The following is a 20,021-nucleotide window of genomic DNA, read 5'->3' as shown; positions in this document are numbered from 1 at the left end:
ATGGCATGTAATCGGATGCAATTTTTCAATTACTATTTGTATTGTGAAATCAAAACTATAGCTGCTCATTAAGAGAAAGTGACTTCCTCTTCAATCAAGATTTCTTTGAGTTTGAGGACATCTACCCTATACTTCTTGGCATTGAGGGTTTCCTATTCTAACTATTGTTGGAGGTGATCAATATCCATTTTAATGATGGCTTGAACTTCCATTATTTGGCCTACAACATTAACAATAGTGTTCCATCTTGTTGGGGTTGTGGCAATGAAACCATCTGTGATGGTGTCCACATTTTGACTTGTAGTCTCATATCTAACCATTGGTCCACTATATGGTGTCTACATCTTGACTTGTAGTCTCACATCTGACCATTGGTCCACTATATGGGACAATTATCCGCCGTGTAGTGTTAATTATCATATCCCCAACCAGCCATTGCTTTTGTAGAGCTTGGAGTCTATTTGGGCCCTTTTGCACTACATTTGTGGTGTGGTTGTTTGCTTCATACTGGTATGTCTAGATGTCTCTGGCATTTCATTTGTCTAGGTTGGACTTATTTGTAAATCAATAGCAATTTTTAGTACCTTGGCAGTACTATTGTTGTGGTTGTTGATGCTCCTTTCGTTTGTTAGAGGTCACCTAGAACTTTTCTTCTGCTTTCTTGGTCTTGGAAATTGGTCCCGGTATTCTTTTGACAACTTGGTTTCACTTTTCCAAATCCTTCAGCCTGGTCACTCTCCAATCCATGCTTCTTTGTGGCTAGTGTAGATTGATCAGGTTTCCCTTCTAGTCATGTGAGTGTCAATTGCTATTCCTTTGGTTTGTAGGCTTCAGTGTCACTATATAGGATTTTCAGGTTGATAAGTCATCTAATAAAATAATTTACATACATACCATGCCTTGAATAAATGTCTTGTCTTCACTTTAGCTCTTTGTGTTACAACACTGATACAATATTGAGCTTGATGTTATTAGGCACTCACTATTTAGGGCTCTGACAAAAGCATGGTGAAGAGTTTCTCAAATATGTAGGTAGGATTGTTCTTTAGACTAATTGCCTCAACTACAAACTTCTATCCTATTTTGTGTTGCAAAGCCAAAACGGAGATGCCTTGGTCACCTATTTTTTTCTCTCTCTTGGATTCTAGCATTTCATTCAAGAATTCATTGATTTCATCAGATGTACATGGTTTGGCTTTCTAATCAAATGGTAATTTGAAGATGTGGGAGATCCTTGCAACAATTAAGTGGATTTGTAAGATATGGACATTTACTACCACTCTTTTGCTATGCTCTTGCATTATGGCATCTAACTCTTGTTGCTTCTCTTCTAGTACTACATGCATAGCTTAGATAGAGATTTTCACCATTGGTGAAGTCAAAGAAGTTTCTTGCATTGAGAAGAAGAACTCGCTTGATGAGCTTAGCAATGGAAACCAAGCATGGAGAGGGTTACTCACACAGGCGTTGGTTTTGCAGAGTGAAAGCTCTTATGCAAAGTCTTTATGCTCATAGTAGGGGTTGAAATGGCCTTAGGACTGCGCACTCGTCGCATGGTCACTCTAATTTGGGCCATGAATTCCCCACTCCTTTGGTGCTTTGGATAAAGAAAAATTGTTATTTATGTGTCATGCATGCATTCGCCAATCCTTGTAATCATTATCGTCTTGATTCCCAAAAATATTTGATCTTTGATACTTTGCCAATTATCATTAGGTACTTCAAATTCTAGTGCTTTGTTTGATTCAGATATTGGGCTCTTTTCTAGATGACTCTTTTGAGTTGGATACCTGATGAGTTCTCAATCAACACCATTATGAAGATCCATGTTTCTTTTACCCAAACTAGATCCCATAAAGAATAAATTCATAACTTCATTTTTTGAATATGACATGTCTGATGTATAGGGGGTTCTTATGGTGTTGAATAGTAAAGCTTTATCTTGGCCCCATTATATACACCATGTAACATTAGTCTAGATAAATCTTTCAGTCTCACCCAATTGACCTCTTAGGGTCCTGAACATGCTATTTTCACATCGGGTTTCTTGAGTCCTAACCACGACTGACGAAGCAAAACCAGATATACTTTCTGGAACTCCCTTACTTTAAATTTACTATCATGCTAGTAATTCCTTTTTTGTTGGACCACCTGATGTTCCAGCATCACTCTCATCTTGATTTCATTCAAATGCAGCAATTTATATAGTCACTACTTCAAATTTCAATTAGAATCCATATCATATTCTAACACAAGTATGATAGTGGGAACAACAAATTCCATTGGTACAATCAACTCAATTTGATATACCATTGTGAATGGTGTCATACCAATGGTAATCTTGTATGTTGTTCGATATGCACATAGTGTTGTCTGGAGCTTCTCATCCCAATTGTGGGGTTCCTTCTGTACAATCTTAGTCAAGATAGTCTTGTTGACAGTCTCATCCTATCCATTGCATCTAGGATAATAACGAATTAAGTTTCCATGCTTGATGGAAATTATTTTCCATGCTTGATGGAAAATATTTCAGTCAGGATCTAAATAATATCATTATGAAATGAGCTCCTTGATCTAAAACTATCTCCAAAGGATAGCCATATTGACATATAATATGCTCGTATGTTAATCAAATATGGACTTGATTGTATTGCTAGGTAGTGCCTTTGCTTTCATCCATTTAATGACATAGCATGTTGCCATGACTATGTACTTATTCTTTCTGGGTGTGACTTTCTTAAAAGGCCCCATGAAATCCAAACCCCACTTCATAGATATCCCCAATGGTTGAATAGTGGTCAAAGTCATGTTTGTTGCTATTGGCTTGCCCATTCTTTGGTAAAAAATCACATGAATTGCAAATATCTCTCACATCTAATCTCATACTCTGCCACCATAAACCAACTTGAAAAATTTTCTTGTATGTAATGTCAATGGAAAAGTGTCATCGGGGGCTCCCAGTGTGGGCTTCAGTAATTACTTGCATCCTACTTTGCATTGATACACACCCTCTCAACACTCCATTAATACTCAGTCTATATAGAGAACTCGCTATGATAGTAGACTTCAAACTTATGAGAATAAGGGCCTTCTTACTGGACGATGACCAGTCATCTAATATTCCACCATATTGCAAAGATATCTTACACATCCTACCACTTTGGATGTGGCTCCTCTGTCCCCCACCTGCCAAGGCCCGAACGAACGCACGCACTCAGATAAGGCAAGGCTACAATCATTTTTTGAAACAATATAGCATTGAGTGGTTTATCTCTTAAGGATGTCAATGAGATACCCTCTGTGCTTCTGGATAGGAATTCTGCACCACAATTGGTTTTTCCACATCAAATAAAACAAAGCCTCATGATCAACATAGAAGTGAAATAGCTATCTCAACAAATCATGTATGAACTTTGTGGCATTGAAAACCATTCCCAGTGCCTCTGTTTCTGTAGTTTCATACCCTTGTTCTTCCTTAGTGAATCTTCAACTAGTGAAGTACACAAGGTAATCAATTTGTCCATCTGGTTGAGAAAAAATAGCCGCCATCGCCATGCCAGAAGCATCCACATGCACATGGAAAATGATATCCCAGTCTAGCTTGCAAAGGATCAACCTCATGCTAATGGCTTCTTTTAGAGACTAGGAAGTGGATTCACATTTAGGAGTCTAGATAAAATTAACTCCTTTCTAGGTTGGTTCGTATAACAGAAAGGATTCTGTTGTGAACATATGAATAAAACTTTGATCAAAATTAGTGTATCCCAGAAACAAGTTGAATTGAAACACATTCATTGGTGCTCTGGCCTACTAGACACTTTAAATTCTATCTTCAACCATCTTGATACTATTTTTGACACGACATGTCCCGGTAGTTGTCCCTTCCAGACTGTGAATACTAACTTATAGGGATTCAAATAGATCCTCTTTTCTTTGCATCTTTCAAAAACCATCTCTAGAAATAGGAGATGCATGTCCTCTTATGAAAAGACTGTGAAGTCATCCACAAAAATTACCATAAACTTGTGCAAGAACTCGCTAAAGATCTCCATCATACATCACTAAAAGGTTGCTAGAGCATTGCATAAATCAAATCGAATAACTAAATACATGAAAGCTTCCCATTCAATAATGAATGTTGTTTTTGCTCAATCTTTTGGTGCTATCTTTGATTGATTATACCCATTGTACCCGTCCAAAAAACTATATATTTCATATCCAGCATCATGTTTGTAAAAGGTAATGTAAATGGGTCTTTGATTGTTTGAGTGCTTAGTTTTGTCTAGTCAACAAAAACCCTGAGTTTTCCATTCTTCTTTGGAACCACCACAATGAGTCACTGCCGACAACTTCAATGTGATAAGTTCCGCCTTCAAAAGGTTGTTGATTTTTTCTTTGACCTTCTTTGAATAGTTTGATTCATCTAGTATCTCTATAATCAGACATGTTGAGAATTTGATTTTTACGGTATCAGATGTTGGCATACTTTTGGGTTAGAATCTTTCGGATTCATATCCTCCTCGGCAAACACATCTTCATATTATCTTTAATTTCTATCTTCATGTGTTTATTGATCTTTATGACCTTAGGATCTGACTTTGATCCCACATTCCATTCCTCTATTTCTTAATCATCTGGTAATAACCGGTTTGATGTCCCTCCCCCTTTTCTTCTGGCTAGTGACTTAGCTTCCTTCTCTGTTTGAATTCTTGCTAAATATTCAATATCAAGTGTATCTAAACTGATTTTAGATTGTTCCCCTTCAGGTACTAGTTGACTAACACCATCTAGTATTCTTGTACTTTGATTCTTGAACTCTGTGTCAGCTCTATCTGTTGATCTTTTCGTACCCATTGGGTTCCCATCTGATGTTTCCCAAGATATCTGATCCACTCTCTCAATTGAAGCTCTATCATCTAGATTAATTGATCTCTCCCCTTGGTTTGATTCAGTGAAGCTGTTTGGGTATTGCTCTCTTTGTTTCCATCCCTTTCTTTAATCTAGTAATAACATGTTCATATCTATTTTTGCAACGGGAAAGATGTTCATTGATGCTAGCATTCTTTCTATCTTTTTGGTTCTATATTTCTTACATAATTCCTTTGGTCACATGGCTTGTTTCCAACTTCTAGTGTGATTTTTGACTAGGATTCTTCCATTTGATCCTTGTATAGTCAATGTCTGGCTAGCATAGTCATGTATGGGCCCAACATTTTTGAGCTAAGGTTTGCTCAACAACATGCTATAGGAACCCTGTACGTCCATTACCAGAAAGTTAGTTTTAAACTTCTCATGCCCTACCTTTATCTACAAGGTTTTAACTAGGCTAGTAGCTTGTATTATCCTTTGATTTGCCATCCTTATTCTGAAAGGTTCATTTTAGTGATTCCCAACTTCTGTTTAATATGCTCACCCAATATATTCTCTCCAGCACCCCCATTTAGAATGACTCCTGATAGTGGCTCCCACTGTTTTCTCACCTCATAGTCAATCTGAATGATTGATATCTTGTCGTCCTTAATATCACACCATGTTGCTACCATCACTCCATATTCCTTCTATCTCTGATTCCTTATGAACTTAGCAACCTCGGGTAACGTTCTTCTGATGTCATCTAGTTCATTAGTCAACTTTTGGACCAATCTTGTCTTGCTCATTTCTAAAACTGCTATAAGAACTGGATGACCTTCCCACTAGAAAACTCTCCTTACAACACCATGCCTCTATTGGTCTTCTCTATCTTTTACCCGTAAAAAACCATGAGCGCAGATTCAAATTGTTCCTTTTGAATATTTCTCTCCCTAGATCCTTTTTAATGTCCTTGATCAAGTCAGTCTTGACTTGCCGTACCTCTTTCTCAGGTTTCTCTTTCCATTGCACACTAAGTAAGACACTCTCTATTGTGTGCCTTGAGCTTCCTTCATCTTCTCCAACAACCTGTGTGCGTTTCTCTGCAACCCTAATTCCAACATTCCCCCTCTTTGAAGTGATATAAATGTATTGTCTGAACATTGTATTGCAAAGTGTTCATACTTTCCACAGGTGTAACGACTGGAATTTTTCCTGAAAAAAATAGTTCTACCCCGTTCTTGTCCATAAAAAGTTTGGTGCCTCCCACTTCCAGCCATCCCACCAGTACTGACTCTATTCTCTATATTTTCCAATGCCTTCTCCTACTCTGGATTGGTCAATGCTATCATGGAAACATCTTCCCCCTCTTTGAAGTGATGGATTCTAATTTTAGAGTTGTTTCACAAGTGCCCAAAAGCTATGCATTAATATGGTGGAAACATTCATCATATCAATGTTCTTTGGATTTGCATTTTGTGCACTAGGTTCTACTTCCCCATTGGAGCTCTAGGCCTATAGACCTCAAAGATTTTCTTGGACAATTCCTTGATCTTTTTGCTCCACGCTCCCTTCTTCTCGGTTTGGATGTAACCTCTGACTCCTTTATCATCCAAAGAACTAGAGTTGGTTGACGATTCTTCAATTGAAGACTCACTGAAACTTGAACTTGCTTTTTCTCTTCGACCCCTCTCCTTCTTAGCTTGTTGTTTCAGTTTCATAGCTCTTTGTACTAGATTATTAAATTTCTTGTAGGTGCTCGCAGTTCATGTTCTCTAAGCTTCTTGCTTCTAAATCCACTCAAAATCCAAGCGTGCATATGCTTCTCTGAGGGTGGCTCGTTTAGTGTGCGCGTCTGTCGCACGTGTCAATGCAAGGAACTTGCCGATACACTGTGTGCGAGCCACAAATGGCTCCAAGCACGCAACTAGCCTAAACTAGTAAGCTCAAAGATGGCGATGGTGTGTCACTCACCGCTCTACGCTTGTTGTCGTGGAGGATTCCTTGCTGCGAAGAAGAAGGAGCCATCGCTGCGCCGTGCTCAACCGCTTCACCGCTGCCGTGCCGTCATCGCAATGCTCAATCGCAAACACACTCTCTCTCTCTCTCCCTCTCTCTCTCTCTCTCTCTCACGCATACACACACACATACAAGGAGATGAAGAAGAAGAAGATGGAGATGGAACAAGAGCACTCTTCAATTGCACAAATGAGAGAATGAGGTTTTTTAGGTTTAGATTGACTTTTATATGATCTCACTCCATTCACACTTGGGCGCCCATGCTTAGCCAACTAATCCCTTGAATGTTCCAGTTAGAGTGCGCCTCTCATCGGCGATCACTCTTACCCTTTTCCTATTGGACCGACAAGCCCGGTACCTGACTCTACCAAATAAATAATGTGGCGTCCGTCTTAGGTGATAGGAATGTGCGTGAAGGTTAACATGCCCCCCTTCCTGATGTAGATTCCGTCCTCGGAAGCTATTGAGTTGAATCTCGTTCGTCGAGGAGGAAGAGCATTTGAGATGAATGTCCTTAGCCTTCTTCAGTCACACTGCAAAATCAAACAACATTGGCACAGTAATTGCATTCTCATATACAATTAAAAAGCATATGCAGTTTTAGGCAGACAAATTGATTGGTAGCATAATTCTAAAATATTTGTCAGAAATAAACATTAAATTGCAATATAATCAAACGCATAAACAATTGGGAAGGTAAAAAACTAAACAAGTTCGGGGTCCTAATTCAACGATCTAAAGGCACTAAAGATCGACTATTAATACCATGGGTAAGCTTCTTAATTTTCTCTGATCAATTAGTTTGTTTAATCACGAGAGCCAAGTATTTCATGTTCGAGGGCTGACTAGAGGCTATACTTGGAAGACCTTGTAGTTAAGCTACGATAAAAGGAATTTCTCATGAAATCATCGCCTGACTGATTTACTTTTCTTTGACCCCCCAAAGTCTTTTCACATTGATTCAATTTTGACGTGTGTGCTTATTTTGTATGCCTTGGGTTTTTTGCTTTTCAAGAAAAAGCGCCCACACTGGGAACCTCTAGGGCTCTAGTACCATAGGCGATACATGTGAGTGAAATACCCAATCAAGGTGAGATTTCTCTTCCAGCTTAAGATTTTACATGGTGGCACTTTGATTTTTTATTTTTATTTTTTTTTCAACATTTTAATTTTGGAACTTTGGGGGCTCATATAACATTGTTACCCTCCCCAGGCTCATCACACTGGTAAACTCCCTTTATAATACTTAAGCTCAAGGTCAATAGGGACTAAGCCCACTAGAAAGCCCTAGTACATTTCTCACAATGCTGCCTAAATCGGATTAAGAACCTAAGTAACCATTGATTATTAGGAAGGCATTCCCCATGGTATTAGGAGAAGATCTCTAACACCTAGCTTGGTCAAACTAGCTTAGTTGGACTACTTGATTTTTAAACCTATAGACAAGTGATTATGACAAAAAATTACATTGAATTTAATGTTTGATACTAAGCGAATGCATTGAATATTTATGCTACCAATTACAATTAAAGCAGACAAACATAGATGCAAAAAAGATAAGGAGCCATGCTAATGGACAAGAAACACCTATTTGTGTTGATGATCGCGCTTGATTTGAAAAGTGGATGAGAGAAAGATTCCATGAAGGTCCAAATCCTAACCACAACAACACGTTCCTATACACACGAGGAAACACAAAGAATACCTCTAGGAGGCACATCAGTGGGAAGAAAGAACTTTGCTAATCACTAAACTCTAAAACAAAAGCACTCCTATCGTACTAATCTTACCTACCCTCCATCACTTGAGTGATGAGGATCAAAGGTGTTTTATGACATAGGTTTTTGTTTCAGTGTACCGGATGTGAATGTGTAGGTTTGGGTCAATGTTTTGACTTTTATTGTGCATACTTGTTTGGTAATTGCTCTTGCTCTTTATTATTTTTGTTTTTTGTGAGTATAAGGCTATATATATACATTCCCTAAGATTTGGAGATTGAGAGGTCAGGGAGCAAGGTTGAGAGGGGAGTGAGTGAATGATGACTGTCAACAAACACTCCTCCCTTCCTTGGGTAGGTCATATCGTTTGAAATGTGCTCGTCACCCTTTGAAACCAATTGTTCCAATTGGTAATAGGTGAGAATTTTTGCCACTAGTTTTCTATTACGTTAGGTGCCTCGCCGAGTTGCAAGGGTGGTAAGGTACTCTCCCAGGATCGAACTTGAAGTGGTTCATTAGGTGATTCTTGAACACTGGGAGGTGTGGATTCCTTTGTAGCTTTATGGAGGTCCACTATTGTAGGTGGAGGCTATGGAGAAGCTTTGACCTCTATGGATGCATTACATGAGGAGCTAGAAGCTTCATAGGACTCCCCCCTTCCTGAGCTAGGTGGAACAAATTGTTCTTTCTTTGGTACCCAAACTAGCTCTAGAGCGGGTGTGTAGCATTCTGTGATTTTTTTCTTTCCGCGATTGTCGATTCGTTTTGGAGCTATGGGATTGGGCTCACATGGGTCACGTGACAAGTAAGAGCACAATCTACGTTTTGGCACCCAGATTTGATCATTTCCTCGATAGTAGCCTTGGGCTTCCAATAGTCGTTTAGGAATCCAACGCCATGTTTCCTTATATTTCTTGGAGCGAGTGGGACGTTTCTTACAAGGCTTCTGTTTTTTAGCACTAACTATGGTTGCTAAAGAAGCTTTAGGGACCCACTTGTATATTTTATTCGTTATATTAGGATGAATCTTGTCAGAAGCTATATGCATTGCTTGTAGCCATTTCATCCCCCTTGGGTGTTACCCAGGTCATCCCCCTGTTTCCCCAAGTGTCTATGGTTGCTGCTAGGTGGACCCAATCCACATTGTCAGACTCAGTCATCCCAGGTAGTACATCCATATAAGGAGAATCTTCCCCAACATCAGTGTCCGCTTTACACATGTAACAATACTGCAATGGGGCCGAGTGAACTGTGGTGTCAGATCTATGATCAATTATAAAACCTGTTTCCCACTACAACAAAAGAAGGTGTTATCGACGCATATATCGACGCTGCTCGTCGCTCGCGTCGCTATGAAACCAGTCGCTATTAGCGACGCGCATAGCGACGCATATAGCGACGACCATAGCAGAAATTTTTTTTCTTGGGCAGAGGGCAGGTAGCCCGGCCTATGCCCAGTTAAAAGATGGACACATCCACAGCCAGAAATATCAACCATGCTCCCGCGCGCAACCAGAAAGAGAGTAGCACCAAAATATCAACCATGCTCCCGCGCGCAGAAATTTCGGCAGAGTTTTCTTTGTTTTTACATAAACTTAAAAAAAAAAACCATATCATGTATACGCCTCCTACATGCTATTTATGTAGGATCTCACATGAGATTTAAGGCCAATGAAAGACAACCGTACCAACTGAAAAGCATAGCCATAACTTAAAAGCATAACCATAACTTAAAACCTTAACCAGCTATAATCACTTTGATCAAAACCATAATGCAAATAACCATAACCATAAACAAAATTAACAATAACCATAAGAATAACCAGAAAGAGAAACAATAACTGTCTATACAATGACAATGACAATAATCATAACCATAAGGGACACAATAACTGTCTGAACACTAACTGTTTGTACAAAAAAGAGACACAGAAGCGTGTCTGTGTCTCACAAAGCATATAGATGAAATCTGGTCCACTAATGACTAGGCGTCGCAACCTGCACATAGGACAACTCACAAAATTAGTATTGATATTACTTCACATATACTGACTTAATTAAATCAACTCACACATATTAATGTCTCACCTCAAGCGATCAGCGAGACTGTAAGGCCTCCCAGTCTACAAGCTCTCCTGAAGCTTCAAGATCATTCAGTACTTCATAGATACCTCTTCGATATCCATCTGACTCCTCCTCGCGTGATGGAGCTCGATGCATCGCAAGATTCTGCGTTTATACAAAAATCAAAGTAATAAGAATACATGATTCATCGCGTTTTAAAAAACGCCATAGTTAAGATTGGATTAGAAACTCACAAACTCATAGCGAAAGGTGTCGAAGCCTCCGCTGCCAAGATGAGATGTCCCCCTAGTCATCTGTCATACCTGCGCGGCCTCACGCTGCTGTCTAAACCGCGTGGCCGCTGTCCGCTCATCCTCCCTGATCTGTAGCCACGTCTCGTGTGGGATGCCCGAAGGCTTCGGCGAGCCGGTCCTGAAAGCCTCGGGTGTGAAGCCCGGAGGCGTAGTACCCGTGCCTCTGGCTACCCAGTACTGAGAAGCCTGTGCCATCTGAGCAGGCGTCATCCGTGTAATGAAGCCCATGAATGCATCTGCACTCATGGAAGCAGGATCTGGAATCTCGTCTGCCATACTAAAGTCCTGCACAAAGAAAGTAAAATAAAGCGTCAGAACACAGTTGTTTAAATTAACTTTAAGCTTAATTTTAAATCAAAGTCTTCACACAAACACTTACAGGCCTAGGCCTCGACGAGTGAGGCATCATCGATAAGATCTTGCATCGTATCATCGTCTATCTCTAATTGCAAACATAACTCTGTCCCAACTCGTTCTGGCAGATTGTCTTCATCCATTGCATCTTCATCTACAAGTGTCAATTCTGGCTCCTCTGCGCCATCCCTCGTATATCTGTCAGCTTCCTCTGCCATACCTTGGTCCATCTCATCTAATGTCACAGTAGTATGGACGTCGTCTGGCTGACTTTCCTCCAGGAGATCTTGCCCTTCAAATACTTGTTTATTTCTTGGAGCAACCTGAACCACAAACCACCATTGTCGCTCTCGAGGGTCCGGTACAAAGACCACTTGATCGCAATGTTCGGGGAGAGCAAATGTGTCGCTCGCATCTGTCCAAGTCTTTGTAGAATCTATTTGCACAAGTTTGTTTCCATCTCTGCGTACCGTTGCATTGCGACCAGAAGTAATCACCTTGAACCACTTCACATCCAACAAAAACATCTCAAACCGCCTGAAGCTTACTTTCAGGATATCTGACACCAGACCACAATAATCTAGGTTGCTAGTGCTCTCATTTGTGTCTCTAGCACTGGCCCTGCTCTTTTGCATGAAACTAACCATTACCCCTTGCCCTTGCGGCTCCTCTCCCACCACTCTTGCATCCTCCTCATTGCTCCACAGTCGAGGCATTTCTGGGTCAGAAACGGATAGAAATTCGGTCGTCAATACAAGAGACTCTTGCACCAGCCATCCTTCTGCCATGCTCCCCTCTGGACGCGCTTTTTGGCGAACAAAACCCTTAAGTGTTTTCATGAACCGCTCTAGAAAGAACATCCAACGGCTGTGGACTGTACCTGCCACTGCAACCTCATCTACTACATGGACGAGCAAGTGCATTTGGATAGTTAGGCAGCTCGTGGGTAGATACTTCTCAATCATGCAAACTGCCTCAATGGAGTTATCCCTTGCGACTACAATAGATTCCTCCCGTATCTCCTTGGAAGAGATCCACCGCACTAGCTCTGAAATCTTGTATATGCAGGTCCGCACTTCCTCCGTTAAACACCCCTTGATCGCAATTGGAAGAATGAATTGTAAGAACTTATGCCAGTCGTGCGATTTCAACCCTGACAGTTGATCGTCACGGGTGAATGCTATCTTGAGACATCGCATATATCCTGTTGGCTTCCTGAACTCTGAAATCACCCTTTTCACTTGTCGCTCTTCGTTTTTTAGCAATACCCATGGCGCTCTTGGAAGTTTTGTTTGACCAGCTGCATTGGTGAAAGGCCACAGCTCTGGCATCTTTCCAACCGACTGCAAATCATCTCGTGAAGCTCGAATATTGTCTTTCATTCCCATGATTGTCTTCGAGAGGAGCTCTCCCACATTCTTGAATATATGCATTGGATCCAGCAAATGGTTAATTAGTAGATCACCCCAGTACGGCAACATATGGAGAATGGACAAACGTTTCATTCCTGGAACAGGTTGCCCCTCATGTTGCTCCCATCGGCGACGCCACTCTTGTACATGCATAGGACGACATTCGACGCGACCAAGCTGGCCTTCGCGCAAGTGATGGCCATCTGGAAGATAACGGTGGTGGCCTTGATAAATTGTCTTTCGAAGAGAGGTAGAATAGCGCACATCCAAAGACTGCCCGCAAATTGGACATGCATTGTATCCCGAAGTTGTTAGTCCTGCATATATCAAAGCATGAATCAGGCCAAGGCAAAGGGCTTGCGAATAGCAAGAATTTTGTAAATCAATAACCATTACCAGAAGCTTCTCCGTATCCTGGCCAATCATGCATAGTCCACATAAGAAGTCCATGGATCCTTGCATGATGTTGTCCTACTGGTTCAACCGCATCTGCTATGTCGATCCCATGCCATAACTCCTGGAGCTCGTCAACTAGTGGAGCTAGATAAACATCCATGTTTTTTGCCTTGAACTTACCAGGTACAATCAAGCTTAAAATCAAATGACTCTTCTTGATAGCAAGCCACGGCGGGAGGTTGTAATTGATAGGGCACACAGGCCAAGTGCTCCATGACGAGCTTCTCAAGCCAAATGGATTGACTCCATCCATTGCCATGCCCAAACGCAAATTGCGTGGTTCACTCTTAAAATGTGGCCAGGTATCTTCAATGTGCCTCCAAGCCTTCGAATCAGCGGGCACCCTAAATGTTGAGTCGGTGGATCTATTCATAGAATGCCATCGCATCAACTTTGCAATGGAACCACAATGAAACATGCTTTTTATCCTAGGAATAATAGGGAAATGCCGCAACACTTTAGCTGGCACTGTCTCGCCAACTGCATCTTGTTTGTAGCGCATTGCTCCGCACTTAGGACACGACAGACAATCTGCGAATTCATTGCAAAAAAGAATGCAATCATTTGGACATGCATGAATCTTGTTGTAGTCCAAGCCAACTGAGGTCAGAAGTTGCTTTGCATCTGGCTTGGAGGGGGGCATTTCATTGCCAGCCGGGAGAAGTTGCTCCCGCAATAACCTGTTTAAGCCACATTAAATTAAAAAGCTCTCCGAGCACATCACCGTTGCAATCAGAAAATCTCTTTTGTAAATTACGTACCTAAACAAAGCAGTGACGCTTGCATCTGACCACCCGTACATTGACTTAAGATTCAAAAACGCCAGACAAGTACAAAGCATAGATATTTTGGCGCCTTCATAGATTGGTTGACGTGCCAACTTCCTCAACATGTCTTCAGGAGATAGGCGCACGGCTTCTGGTGCTGCTTCGTTCGCGTTCTCCTCGCTTGTCTAGAAGAAGGCATCCATCATCTCCTCCATGCCGTCGTCTTCTGTCTGTAAGCCCTTTTCTGCTTCCATCCGTGGCTCTATATTGGTCGGACCTTCACGCATAATCTTTTTTCTCTCTCTCTCAGATGTAGGTGCTAAGTCGCGGAAATCAATGCCCGTTTCGTAGGAGTCGTATCGCAGATTCTGTACGGTTTCTCTAGCAAACTCTCCGTACTTGTGCACATGCTCATTACATATCCTACGCTTGCGCAGGATTTGATACTTGCAGAGCGTGCACGAGCATGCAATCTTTTCCTCCATGTTAGTTGATGACGTTGCCATCTACAATGATTATGGATGTTGTTTTAATATATATATATATATATATATATATACTCCTCACAATGTAAACTACCTCGCATTCTCTAGTCTTGCCCAATCTCCGTACACCTCGGTCCAGAGGTGTACGGAGATCAAGACCACCGGGTCAAAATCCCGTCTTTATTGGTCAAATCCTATATGGGTAGACACATACGTGCACTCCCAGGTGTACATGGCAATGCATGTAGCAGGCAAAACCCTTTGCCTCTTTTAGTTCCATAGTTTCTTCTCTGTCTACGAACCCACCTGCCTCCATTCCGAGGTAGCCTGTCAGAGAAAGCTTTCCAATGCCGCACTTGATGAATCATATATTAAAGCATGACCATTTTTGTCATTTTTGTAATGTTCCGTCTGTTTGCAATTTTTTGCACAGGTTTTTCCAAGGATATTATGCCCATCCTAGTGTTTTTTTCACCACATGCACAAGCCATGGAAGTTCTCAGCCCAATGAAAGTTTTCTACCTGATTGTAAACCGGACGGGGCCTCCATGTCCAAGCCAGAAGATAATGTGGAGATGGATGAGCAAATTGAGAAAGATTCAAAAGCCTTACATGGTTCTTGCTCAAAAAAGCGATCTCGATCTCTCTTTCTCTCTCGATCTCACTCTCGCTATCTCTCTTTCTCTCTCTCTCTCGATCTCGCTCTCGCTATCTCTCTTTCTCTCTCTATTTCCTTATTTTCCTATCTCTCTCTCTGTCTCGCTCTTCACTTCCCTACCTCTCTCTCTCTCTCTCTATATATATATATATATATATATACATATATATATATATATACATATATATATATATATACATATATATATATATACATATATATATATACATATATATATATACATATATATATATATATATATATATATATATATATATATAACTCTCTTTATCTATCTCTCTAGCTATTTCCTATCTCTCTCTCTCTCTCTCTCTCTCTCTCTCTCTCTCTCTCTCTCTCTCTACTTCCCTATCTCTCTACTGATCAAACGAGCGACTGAGCTAGGGAGATCTAGACGTCCACGACTGCGGAGGACTACACAACATCGACAGAGGCTGCATCAGAGGATCTAGCTAGGTCACTTTGGCTCGACATGCATAACGCCCAGTCAGACCACTGACCATGGAGGAGATTGATAAGATCCGCCAGCGATAGCTGCTGGATCTCCTATGATCTACCTATCCCAGCTAGCTGGTTTAGCCGTTTAGTCCATACCCAGCAGTTTAGGATTCCATAATATTTTATTTTGTCATCTTCTTACTCTGACTTTGTATCAGATCCATCACATTGTAACTTTCTTGTCTCATGTCTCATAGGTCACTTTGGCCTTTCGAAGACGTTAATATAACATTTCATTTCATTTCTCTCTTTAATTATTTTTCTTTAATTTAATTTCCTAAGCATACATTAATTCTCTCTCTCTCTCTCTCTCTCTCTCTCTCTCTCTCTCTCTCTCTCTCTCTCTCTCTCTCTTGATTACCTACACACACACACACACATTTCTCTCTCTCTCTCTCTCTCTCTCTCTCTCTCTCTCTCTCTCTCTCTCTCTCTCTCTCTCTCTCTCTCTCTCTCTCTCTCTCTCTCTCTCTCTCTCTCGCTCTCGTCTCTCTCTCTCTCTCTCTCTCTCTCTCTCTCTCTCTCTCTCTCTCTCTCTCTTTCCTACACACACACACACCTCTCTCTCTCTCTCTCTCTCTCTCTCTCTCTCTCTCTATTTCCTACACACACACACACCTCTCTCTCTCTCTCTCTCTCTCTCTCTCTCTCTCTCTCTCTCTCTCTCTCTCTCTCTCTCTCTCTCTCTTTCCTACACACACATACACACACGATGTAGAGAGAGAGAGAGGGGTTGGGGGGGGGGGGGGGGGGGGGGGGGGGGGCATAATACCTGCACAGCAGGTGGAGGCCAAGATTTGAGCAGAGCGCATGCGAAAATGGCCCCTGCTGCTCGCGGGTTTCGCTTTTTTCCCCCAAAATTTTTTGCATCGCTATACGCGTGGGAAATAAAGCCTTTCCACATGTATATCGATGCACGTTGCGACGCGTATATAGACGCCCGCTAATTTCGTTGATATACGCGCGTCGATATCTCCATGTAGTGTTGTAGTGTCCTAGAGGATGTGCTCGACCAGTTACAAGATCCACTCGAATGACAGAATCTTGAAACTGCAAGTAGACATGGTTTTTAGACCAGTCATGCACCATTTTTGCTTCCCTCATGAAAGGACGTCCTAAGATCATCTCCAATGCCATAGTGTGTTTGGAGAAATCCATAATAATGAAGGTAATCCTTATTTTATGTCCAAAGACCTTGATCTTGAGATCTTCTAGCATCCCAATAGGTTTAACAATAGACCCATTGGCCATCTTCACTACTATGGTTGTGGTCACAAGGTGAGGTCTTCCCATAGTTTCCCATCAATTTTTAGTCACAATGCTACCCCAGCGCCACCATCAAGGATTCCCTTCACAGTTAATCCCTTAGTAGTGATTGGTATGGTCGCATTGGATTCATCACCCTCAAAGTATTGTCCCAACTTGTTAAGAGGTATTTCTATAACAAGGTTCTCATCTAGGTTGGGTTGTGGATCTAAGTGTTCCTCCTCTATTGGCATCTCCCCAACTCCATCCATCTGTGCAAATTGTGGTAGCCCAAACTTTAGTTCTCCATTGAGGAAGGCTCGAATAGCTGAGACTAGCTCAGGGTCTTTATATAGTTTGGACATGATGGTGGTTCTAACTTCCGAAGACATGAAATCCATCAATTTGGCAATGTTTAACGGCACCTTTTGGACTTCAGTCCCTTGACATGGGGAAGATGGGATCTCCATTTCTTCGATAGGATCAGGTAGTCCCTCTGTAAACATTCTTTCCATAAAGAAGCGAGTATGCCCACTTTCCCATGACTTTAAGTCACTTTCTTCTTGGATCACACTAGGTATGTCTAAGGGTCTATGGACTTGGTGAGGTTGTTGTTGCGTAGGGAACACGGTGTCTGTAATCTGGATGTGCCTAGGTGCTGGTTCTAGATCCCTTTGGGTATCTTCTACCAAAGTCCTTAATTGCTTGACTCGCTCGATCTCCTCTGTAGGGTTTGGATAAGTTCCTATCTTCTTCTTGGATCCTGGCCATTGTGGCTCATGAAGATCTTCCTTGTTGGGTTTCTATCTTAGTGGTCATTTTGGTCTCCATGGTTTCTCCTGAATCAGAATCCTCTTCAGCGTCGTTCATATATACGGGGTCATCACCATTAGGCTATGTTGGTCTTTGAACTGGGGTCTGACTTCGCTGCTTTTTGCGATCTTTTCCTTCGTGTTTTCTTCTTTTTTTAAGATTGGGCAATTGATGCCGTGTCTCTTTCCTCAAGAATATAATTTTGTTTTTGGAGCATCGATCGTGTGAGTGCGTTTACTTGTACCACATGTGTACTTTGTGATGGCTCCTCGGTAACCTCAATCAAGTTTAATGGCGTGATCTTCGGTGCATTTGGATTATTTGGACATTGGGCAATCAAATGATCTATACCACATCGATTACACATGAGTATCGGCATTGTAGACGTGCTCACTTGATTGGTTTGCATTAGTGTGGCGTTCTTTTGTAGCCTAATAGGACACTCGGCTACACGATGTGGACCTCCACACTCATAGCATTGAAGAGGTGGTATCTTAGCAGTGTAATTGATATTTTGGCCTCTTGCAGCAAGAGCAGCTACTTGATAGACAGGTTTGACTTGTCCCCAATAGTCTTCCATGTAGTATTGTGGACTTTCTTCAAGCACATCCATCCCATAGGCAACATTAGGGTCTATATCTTCCTCACAACCTTCCAAACAAGCAATAGATGACTCACAACCCACTTGATTCACAGAAGTGATTCTCGGAAGTGGTGGTTGCGGTCGTAGCACTGGAGGTAGTAAGGGTGTTGTTTGAACAACATTTTGGGCCCTAGGGACCATGTGTTGTGCTGTTTGTTCAAGAGGTGGGGCCGGCATCAATGCAAGCACTCGAGGTGTGTCTGTCCATGCTAAGGTTGGTCTATTGGCCATAGCGTGCTTAAATACTATGCAATCCTTAGCTTGATGACCATACCTCCCACATGCATTGCAGCTCCCATTGAATTTTACTCTAAAGGTAGGGCATTCACTGGTACTATGCGGTCCATAGCATATTGAGCACAATTGTTGCTCCCTTTTTGGATACATATGATTGTTTTGCGGAGCACGATTGTCTCTAAGACTCTCTTGAATAGCCTTGGTGAGATCTACTAAAGTCATCTCAGATATCTTTGGCTCCTTAGCAATATATAGGCTTTAGGGTCATTGGTTGATGCCCCGATCCTTGTGAGATAATAGATTTAGACTCAACAGACACTCTTTCTCCTTGAATCATTAAATTATCCTCCAAGTGGATCGCATTGGTGGTGACTGCTTCCCAAGTGGTGATACCTCTAATGACTAGGCCATTGTAGATATCCTCATGTCGTAATCCCCGAATGAATCTATCAAGCAATTGATTATTATTGAAGCGCTCATTTGGATTACAACGAGAATTCAAATGCTTGAAGCGACTAATAAAGTCTCTCACTGACTCTCCTTCCTCTCGTTGGGATTTCTGGAGTTGAGAAGCTACTCCCTAAAGCACTCCCTCTCATATGTATTCTTTCAAGAACAGTCTCCTAAGAGTAGGGTAAATCGTTTTTTCTTCCACCCTTAGGGTTCTATACCAATCCCCTGCCTTCCCACTTAAGGTTAGGCTTAAAGCATTACTCTTATGCAGGTCATTGTGTTCTCCTAGAAAATCACATGTTTCTTCAAACACTTCGATATGATTTCTCACATCCCCGTCTCCACTAAATTTTTGTTAGCTTGGCTATTTGTACTGCCTTACTTCTAGGCTCTCTATCAGGCGTGTTACACATATTCTCAGCAATCAACTGACCAATAGCTTGAGCAAATGTTGCCAAGTCACCTAAGTGAGCAGGAACCGTGGGTGAAGGCGCTTCAGAGACTACATATGGAGTAGGTATTGGCATTGGGCTTGGCGGATAGGAAGCCCTTGGGCTCCATGTTGGGTACGATGTTGTGCCATGTGGTGGCTCAAAGTTCATATGTGTGGCCCTAGGCATAGCAGACGTCGGATGTGACATGCTAACGCTAGCCGGTATGGAATGAGGTTTTTTAGGTTTAGATTGACTTTTATATGAGCTCACCCCATTCACACTTGGGTGCCCATGATTAGCCAACTAATCCCTTGAATGTTTCAGTTAGAGTGCACCTCTCATCGCGGCGATCACTCTTACCCTTTTCCTATTGGACCGACAAGCCCGATACCTGACTCTACCAAATAAATAATACGGCGTCCGTCTTAGGTGATAGGAATGTGCATGAGGATTAACATTTAGCTATCTACTCAATTCTTTAATTTTCTCCACATAAATCTGGTCTAGGTCATCCTTGTGATTGCCTTTGAAAATAAACAATGCTACTTTTAGGTCGTTGGACCTCTCACCATTTTTGAATTT

At 41.6% G+C, this 20,021-nt stretch overlaps 1 long non-coding RNA gene across 1 annotated transcript; it reads right to left on the bottom strand.

The window, feature by feature from the left end:
• Window positions 1–10,465: 10,465 nt before the first annotated feature.
• LOC147453737 (uncharacterized) lies at window positions 10,466–11,242 on the bottom strand. The gene is made up of 3 exons (XR_015188750.1): window positions 10,904–11,242; window positions 10,674–10,814; window positions 10,466–10,583 (listed from the first exon to the last, which is right to left on the bottom strand). It is a non-coding gene; the product is annotated as an uncharacterized LOC147453737 (long non-coding RNA).
• Between the last annotated feature and the right edge of the window lie 8,779 nt (window positions 11,243–20,021).

The sequence above is a fragment of the Adiantum capillus-veneris genome, chromosome 7, assembly GCF_014529385.1.
Source record: "Adiantum capillus-veneris isolate H3 chromosome 7, ASM1452938v2, whole genome shotgun sequence".
NCBI lineage: Eukaryota > Viridiplantae > Streptophyta > Polypodiopsida > Polypodiales > Pteridaceae > Adiantum > Adiantum capillus-veneris.
The sequence above is the reverse complement of the archived record's forward strand: the minus strand, read 5'-3'. Positions and strand labels throughout refer to the sequence as shown.